Below are 9,585 nucleotides of genomic sequence, written 5' to 3' on the forward strand. Positions count from 1 at the left end.
TAAATCATGGCTTCCATCTCTCTCACATTTTCTCTCATTGTTTTGGACTTATTTCAGCTGAAGAATGACTTATTAGTCATCAACACCCATATATCCACCTTTTAATAAGGTGCCACATGGCATCCCCTTAGGGTGACATATGGCAGCCTCTAGAACGCCACCTAGGTTCATGGGCCTATCATATGCTGCCACGTGGCAGCGGGGTCCACCCCTCAAGCATGCAGGTGAGTCACCTACTTGCTTTTCACCTGCTTGCTTGAGGTGCTTGCTTGTCACCTGCTTGCTTATCTTTCGCGAGTTCATAAACTAGTTTTTGCTCGCTCTCGTAGGTTCGTAATCTAGTCTTATTTTAAGAGCCTATGTAACCCATGCTACACAAGCTTGGTACGTACTCCAATAGCTTAAGTATGTACGACTTCCAAGTTAGTAGCTTACATAGGTAAATCGAGTCCTACGACTCATTACTTGGCCTCCAATTCCTTCTGGATTCTTATGATTCCATTTCCAACCTTCTCTACTACGGGGTATCACATCCTCCCCTCCTTGGAGTCATTTGATAGTGTCGTAGCGTATCCGGCTTATATGATAATGTCCAATGAACTTATGAGACATTCCGAGTTTAAAAAGGGTGGGGTGTAACATCCTTCCTCCCTTTAGAACATTCGTCCCCGAATGTTAGACAAAACTCCTCTTAGTACCTTATACAAATCGTAGGGAGATTCTTTGCGATCTTCTTAACACATACTTCCCTACAAGTACTTCATATACGTGTTTTAGGAGTCAGGGTTACCTGTAAATATCGGTTACAGGTGCGAATACTTGTATTTCATGTTCTCTTCAATTCCCCGATCATCCTCTTTCTGGTTTTGGTTTTTCTATCGTATCTTGCTGGAAGGCACATCTTTAGTCTACAATCTTCCAATTTGCCGATCTAAGATGGTGATAGGTTTTTCCTTACAGGATTTCATCTCCTGGAACTCATCTATGGAATATCCCCTAGGTAACTCGTCAGTACCCTTGTGAAGCATTCTTATCTGATGGATTGGGCGTATAGTTTCCAAATGAGGTGGTAAGATCAACTTACTAGCCACGTTGCCCACCTTATGAGCAACTTGATACAGTCTAACATATTCTGGGTCAAGTTCCCTTTTCTAGGTGACCCTGCTATGAACATCCAATCATCAGTTTGAACACTGCATGTCGATGTCGATCATCTGTATATCATTCCTGCCAACTCTGGGCTATTAGTCAATAGCTTGCTTAATCATGTCGGGGCCTCTTTAGCTTAGTCTTTCTAACATCTACCCATCCAATAAGGGACTTACACGTCTTGCTCTACCAATCTTGTACGGGGCCATTGGGATACAGGAGTAGTAGTTATTATTATAGGCAACTTGATAAGTGATAGATAATCATCCTAGCTATCTTTGATGTTAACAATACCATCTCATGACATATCTTCTAGCGTTTGATAGTATGCTCAGTCTATTCAACAGCTCGAAGGAAAATGCGGTATGTAGACCTGTCTGTGCTCCCAATCTCTTCTTGGACTGATCTCTAGATGTTAATCATAATTAAAGTCCCTCTATATAAGATATTAACTGGGGAAAACTCATGGAACCTAACCATTCTCCATGTTCTATAACTCCCCCGAATATCAGCAGTATAAGTGCTCTTGATTGGAAGCAAATGGGCTGATTCATTAGCCTACTCATAATAACCCATATAGCACCCTACTCTTATAGAGTATAAAATGGGTGCGTAATGACGTTAATAACTTGGGAATCATTAGCCTCGTATAGTCCTTCTCGACTCTTTTTAGAACTTTAACTGGCATTCAATCTTTTGGGTACTTCTTCCCCCTTTTTTTTCCAATCCTTAGGGTTGGCTACCCCCGCTTGTAATCCTCTAGACCCATTATCTTGTGTTATTCTTTACCTTTACAAGATTATGAGAGGGTACAAGAAATATACTAGTGCTATCTCATTATTTCTCATGTCTTACCATGCCTTTCTCTCCCTTATACTACATTTGATATTGGGGCAGGTCTTTGGTCCAATCGTGGCCATGTCTTACTTTACCCATAGTACTAATTCCATATCGGTAGTTTGGCTTAACCTACTTTCGCATTTCTTAGTAGTTGATTGCAACTTGGGCTCCTTCGCCTGGGATAATAGTTGTGGGGACTCCGTAAGGTCCTACCACTCTTTTACTCTACAATTTTACACCTTCTCGGCGGAGTAGGTAACCTTTGATCGAAGGAGAAGGGACTAATATCGTTAATCCACAAGTAACATTTCCTCCAGATTCATCTGGCGCTGGAGTGCGAAGTGTGTCTTATAGTCCTGGTCATATTGTGGAATATTCAACCTTGGGTATTGCTTCCTGTCATTCGTAAATTACATCAGCTGGTACCCTTACCTTTTGGGTTCTGCTTTTTCTCCCTTAGAGTTGGCTACCAAGTGGTGTCGAAATTCCCTCGCCCACTGGCCCATATAGTCATTCTACGGTTTTCCTCTCGTTAACTGATTCTATGTTGAAGAGCTGTGGCATTTAAGTGCGTCGTCAGTTAGCAGTTAGCTAATCCTTCTTGTTTTAATTAAGCCCTTGTTACAATTTCCTTAACGTATCTTATAATACTCCGGGTACATAATCTCATATCGTTTCTCTGTCGCTAGTTCAGATTCTTCCATCTTGCGTGATCGTACCAGCACTAACGCATTAAATTCCATCAGAATTTCGAAGTTAAGAGTGCTGGGGCGAGAGTAATATTGGGATGGGTGACCTTCCTGGGAAATCTTCGTGTCGCGTTTCATTGTAATCCTGTCCACGATGTGCGGGCACTCAATTTAGCCTAAGACTTACCTCAGCGTTGTTTCACGAGTCTTTATGTTTCGCTTGGTCCTTTCCCCTGTTATCTTGCAATCAGTATTGGCGTAGACCTTTATCTCCATGATATTTTATTCATTTTGTGTTCTCCTCATTTTCTACCACAGGAGGCTTTCTATTCCTTTTTCTTTGATTATTTATCTATCGCAACATCATTTGCGACTAACTCTATAACCAACATTTTAGCTTTTGGTCTAGCATGCTGTCATTATCCTTCATAATGTCTCTTAAGATGATTGATATCCTTTCATGGTTACACTCTTCGGTTTTTATATGCAGCGGCCTTCTAGTGTTATGTTGTTCGGGGTCTCGTCATAAACTTCTTATCGCTGCCTTATGTAGCATTCTGGCTTCCATCCAATTATTGACTGCTTCTGGACCTTTCAAACTTGGTTCGACAAGATATCTTATTGAAGTTTAGACGCCTATCTCATATAGATTGCTATATCAATTGCCTCCTACTACCTTTGCCATTTCCTCATTAACTTCCCCCCTTTAGAGGGTACTCGTACTTTCATCTGATTGTACCTTCCTCTATGTCTCTTTGTCCAGTCTCAATTTCGCCCAATCTCTTCCTCCATTCTACTTGGCACTGCATCATGTCTCCGTCTATCTTCATATTTTATAATCGGACTATTTACGTATGGAGCCTTGATTAAATTACGAACCGACGAGAACCTTTCCATATCTAACGTGATGTCTTGTCTACTAATCAATACTTGAACAATGTGACCCAGGGAACAACTCGTCCAAAGCCACCTTCTACTTTTCCTTTTCCAAGAATTAGTTAGCACCTGTAGTCGTTCCAATTCCAATTAGGTAGTGCAAGTATTCCAACGATAACTATTTAAGGTTTTCTTGAAGTAGTAGCTTTATCCCAACCTATATCCTTTATTCATTGGGGTGAATGTAGGTTACACCAATTATTCCTTAAGTTTGTCGTCCTCGTCTCTTAAGGGTTCCACTATTCCTAGGCTGATGTTGTGTACATGCGTTATTTTTTTTGTATCTTAAGCCCCATGCTCTTACTGCGTTCTCAACGCAGGCCTTTAACTTAGTCAACGCGTACTAAGTGCGTCTTACTAGTGGTTCCACTTTATCCCTACATACTCATATCACACTGTTCAATTCATACTTACATATCCCCCTTTTAATTCGTATTCGTATTCAGTCCCTGACATCTCCTTGAGATGCTTCTGTTAGGAGTTCTTTTCCCAATTAGTCGGTGGAGAACTATAAACTGTTATCATAAATCATTTTTCAACCATTGTTAAAAGAACCCAGAATCTCTGAAACATCACAGTACTTATTTTAATACTTGACCCTCCTGGTCTCATTCCGAGTTTATCTTCAAGTTATGAACAACTCGTCTAATTTACAATAGGAGTTGAGGGCTTGGTATTTTTTTCCAAAAAGAGTGAAACTCATTCGCGGGACATCTTATCATTCACCCTGAGCCCTCTGTTTATATTCCTACAGTACAAATACGGCTAGAAATACCGTAGTCTGAACTTTCCTACTTAAATAAGCTTTTGTTCCTCCGAAACAAAATTTTTCAAGTGAAAAGGGTTCCCCTTATCAACGACCTGAAGGGTACCTCTTACAGCTTTAGTTGAACACAGTAGGGGTACTTGGTATCAACTTCTCAGACATCTCAAAAATCTATGTTTCATTTCCTTTTCCCCGTTCTGGGAAAATTTCGACAGAGTTTCCTCTATACTTCTTACTACTCCACAACCTACATGCAGAAAATACCAACAATGCTTCACAGGGCCAACACATTTATATATATATATATATTCATATCCCATCACAGCCGCCCAAGGCTTTCAATATCATCTTACACCGCAGCCACACGGGGCTTTCAATATTAACAATAATATAAAAATACTGGACTTACCTCATATGTCCAACTTCAAACTGCATCTATGGCATTTCCTGTTTGCCTTCCTTTCAGGTTTCAACTTTACATTTCAATATTAGTTCAATACCATACCAAAAAGATATCTTTCGTGGCTTTACTTTACTTACCTGCATGCTTCATAACTTTCTATATCGTCAATTACTCTTTTCGGTTGATCTCATCCTTCTGTTAAGATCCAAGGTTAGTATAAGGAATTTTCCTATGACTCGGATCTAAAGCACGATCTTTGATGTAGAAGAAATGTAACATCCTAAATATCCTGTAGCTTCCTGTTTATTGATGTGGCGCGCAACACATCGATAACCAAGACTCTACTAGACATAGTCTGCAGACAATCCAAGGATGAACTACTCTGATACCATTTTTGTCACGACCCAACCCAGTAGGCTACGACTGGGGTCCGACCTGGACCCCCCCGTACACATATCTATTAGATGTGGTCGCATTGAATCATAAATAAGATAATACCATGCAACAGAGCCCCACTGGGCGATAACATTTTCATAAACCTGTAGCCTTTTTTGTTTGTGTCACAACATGACAGGGCATGCAAGCCGACAAGGCTGCCATAACATAATCACGTATATCATATATCAGGTAGACCCAGCTGAATCAAACTGACATACACAACCCACATATACATGTCTGCAGACCTCTAAAAATAATAATGACAAAATATGGCGGTTCAGGGCCCCCGCCCTACCCTTGAATAAATAAAACGATGATACACATCAGTGGCTAGTGCCGAAACTAGGCTCCGATACAATGGAGCCTCTTCCAGCTAAGCTAAGTGGAATCCTAAGCTGACGGACTCCCAAAACCCGTACCTGTACCTGCGGGCATGAAACGCAGCCCTCCGAAGAAAGGAGGTCAGTACGACATATGTACTGAGTATGTAAAACATAACATAATACAACTGGAAGCATATATGAAGTAGAGAAACAGGGGATAAACTATCAAACTTGGAAACTTGTACCTATACTTTGTGAGTCATAAAAGCATGCATGCTCAAATTATATAATATAGCCGACCCTTTCAGGGATCCAGTGAATTATATCTGTAGTATCAGTATCAGGCCCCACGCCATCATTACCTTATTACAACACATCACCATCACATATATATACATACGTACCAGAACCTCTAGTGAAGGGCTCGGTGGATAATGTAGTGAGTTGTGCACTTTCATCCTTATCGTGTACTCGATGCTGACTCCTAATATTACTCACAATCACATTCTTTAGTTACTTTGTTACTAGGCCCTACGTACTTCCATGATGATCTTCATTATATTTACACTATATTCTGCTCATGGTCAATCCCGGAGGGTAATATTTCTTAACCTTTATTCAAGATCCTTACTCTGGACTAATTTCACCTGGTGGAGCAAGCGTACTAAACCCTCTTATCCTTCCTCGTCATTCTCATCCTTAATACCTCGCAGGCAGTCTTAAGATATTCATATCCATCAGCATTCTTCTCACCATATCAGTATCGACCTTCTAATTACCACCCATACCGCAATTTACTTATTTCCCAAAGTCAATTATACTCCTAGTTTAGTTGGATCTTATCATTACCGTGGATACAATCTCTCAAGATATACTACAACCTTATATCTCATTTTTTTTTATTTCGAAAAATATTTCGGCAGAGTTTCCTCTATATTCCTTACTATCCCAAACCTGTACTCAAGAAATACCAACAATGCCTCACAGGTCAAACATATATATATTCATATCACCGCCACACTGGGCGGACAATATCAACAACAGTATAAAATAATGGACTTACCTCATATATCCAACTCAAACTGCATCCGTTATACTTTCCTGTCTACTTTTCCCTTCAATCTTTGACTTTACATTTCAATCATATTTCAATCTTCTTACCTTATCAAGCATGCCTCCTTCACACTATGACTTACCTGTATACTGGGTAGCTTCCAATATCATCCGTCATTTTCTTCTATCGATGTCGTTCTTCAACTGAAACCAAAGGTTAGATAAAGGAATTTCATATCCTATAGCTAGGCTCTATCGCATGATCTTAGGTATGAAATAATGGTGACATCCTAAATGTCCTGTAGCCTCTTATTTATAGATGTGGTGCACGATACACCGATAAATAAGACTCTACTAGACATGGTTTGTGGACATTCCAAGAAAAACTGCTCTGATACCATTTTTGTCATGAACCAACCCCGTTGGCCGTGACAGGTGCCCGAACTAGACACTCACATATATCCCTGCTAACTATAAGTAAACCTGTCCCCGGTTTGAGTTATAATGTATTAATAGGCAATATTACATATAAGCCGATGAGGCTATCATAGCATATAAGGGCAACTATACACGCATACATATACAACCCACATTCATATATCCACAGACCTCTAAGAATAGTGACTGTAACATATGGTGGGACAGGGCCCCTGCCGTACCCCTGAATAAACAAATATACACATAGGAGGAACAATACCAAAAAGTTAGGCTCCAAAATAGTGGAGCACTTTCAACATAGCTGAGCAGAAATCCTAAGCTAGCGGATCTCCGATATGAACATCTGTACCTGCGGGCATAAAATGCATCCCCCCGAAGAAAAGTGTGTCAGTACGATATATGTACTGAGTAAATAAAGCATAACATATCATAACTGAAACAACAACTGAGATAGGGATGCATGAAACAAGTATAACAGTTAACAATTTACTATACCTGCATCTTATGAAAAGAGGGCATGTATATCATCCTCACATATCACTCCTGGCCCGCTATGGGACTCGATGTTACAATATCATCGTATATGGTATCATACTATCGTATATGGCATCATCTCATATATTAAAAGTATATCAGTATGTTTTTATATGCATGCCTATCTATCATATCCGGCCCTTTAGGGAAGGACTCGGTGAAAGAGTAGTGTACATATCATACCGCATCCGATCCATTATGGAACTCGGTTCTATTTTCATATAGTAAAAATATACCGAGGAACGTTCGGCCTGATCTATAATTTAAAACAATGCCGAGGAACGTATGGCCCGATCCATATTCTTATTATATCATCGTATATATATATATATATAGACATCCGACTCGGGACTCAGTGAATAAATTCATCACATACGGCATCATCATATGCTTCAACTTCATTGTATACTTCATACATACATATACATACCCAGCCTGGGACTCGGTGAAGGAGTAGTAAAGCTGCACCCAATATAATTTTTGGCCCATCATGGGACGCGGAGAAAGAAGGGTTACAGCATGTATGAGTAAAGTAGTGAGAAACCATATGAAACTTAAAACATCATCCAAGACTCAATGAAATAGTCAAGTGAATCGTCACTTGAAGACCGGAGTAGTAATCGTCCTGAGTACCTTCTAAATGTCGCTAGGAATCGTATCAGCTGGAGTCTCAGGAATGATAAATATGTATCGAGAAAAATCTAAACGGCTTATGGAATTGGAGACGTTCTTCATTGTAGAGACCCTTAGGAATAGGAGCTTATGCATTCAATTAGTATTCATCATATAGGAGACTGGAGGGTGATAACTCAACTACCTTAGGAGCCTTAACATTCAGAAGTAAACCAGAATTATGAGTCATGCATCATGTTTCGAGATCATGAATAGAATTAGCCCAAGCTTCATATACATATCGTTCATAACTTACGTCTAAGACATGACAAAAGAAAAGAAGGATAGCTCTACATACTTATGCCAAAAACATGCAAAGAGAAAGAAGGTAGCTTTACATACCTCTTATAGATTACCCTTCGCCATGTTTACCTCGTCTTCTTTTGAACCTATTTAACATGGAAGAAATACTAAGATTAATAACCTTCCACTATCCAACTTCCAACTCTACAACCAAGTATTCATAGGAATCATTTCCTTATCCATTTCCCTCGACTGGTTTATTACTAGTTCCGAAGTTATCGGAAATCGGGAAGCATCTCCCCTGTAACTTGACCTATACATCTACTAATCTTAGAAGACATATTACCAAAAACAACCATCAGCTATATATTCAATCAAATCACTTCAACATTACTCAATACAACTCCAAACAACTAGCTCAAAACTACGATACCAAAATAGACTTTTTAACCTTTATTTCATAAAACCTTTAAAAATACGGAACGGAGGGTCATGTGGCTGAAAATAGAAGTAACCAGACCCCTTTTAGGACACTTTCCATCCCTGCAACACTCCATCGAACCAGCTGCAACCGCAGCACCACAATCACAACACACTACCTGACTTTGCCTTAACTATAACGACTTCAATTTAGTTCCTTTCCAACGTCAAGCATCCTTATGAAATTTTCCACTTCCAACCTTATTTAAGAAATGTAATATACCTCATAAAATCATCATAAACTCCAATTTGAAATGGAAAACCTTACCTTTCCCAAAACTCGCCAAAACTCACCTCGGAAGTTCCTTTAGCGCGACTAAAACTTTGTGGCTGTTTGTTGTCCATTTGGGGCTGCTCCAAACCATAAATTTATATTAATAAAACCTTCATAACATCATGGTATACCATAGATAACTAATTCACAGAACGAAATTGGAGAACTTACCTCTTTTTTCCTCCCAAAACCGAAGCTCTCTTTCTCTAGCTTCAAGTTCTCTCTTCTCTTCTTCTTTCTAGAATTTTCTTTTCATAAAAGATGACTTATGAGATAAGGATGGAAATAAAAAGTCATAAACATACATATATAGGCTACTTTAAGGGGTGACACATGTCAAACGCTAA

The 9,585-nt window shown here is 39.5% G+C and overlaps 1 pseudogene; it reads left to right on the plus strand.

Moving 5' to 3' along the window:
- Nucleotides 1-2,694: 2,694 nt before the first annotated feature.
- On the plus strand, nucleotides 2,695-2,814 carry LOC129888092 (5S ribosomal RNA; annotated as a pseudogene).
- Nucleotides 2,815-9,585: the final 6,771 nt, after the last annotated feature.

This window comes from Solanum dulcamara, chromosome 4 (assembly GCF_947179165.1).
Source record: "Solanum dulcamara chromosome 4, daSolDulc1.2, whole genome shotgun sequence".
NCBI lineage: Eukaryota > Viridiplantae > Streptophyta > Magnoliopsida > Solanales > Solanaceae > Solanum > Solanum dulcamara.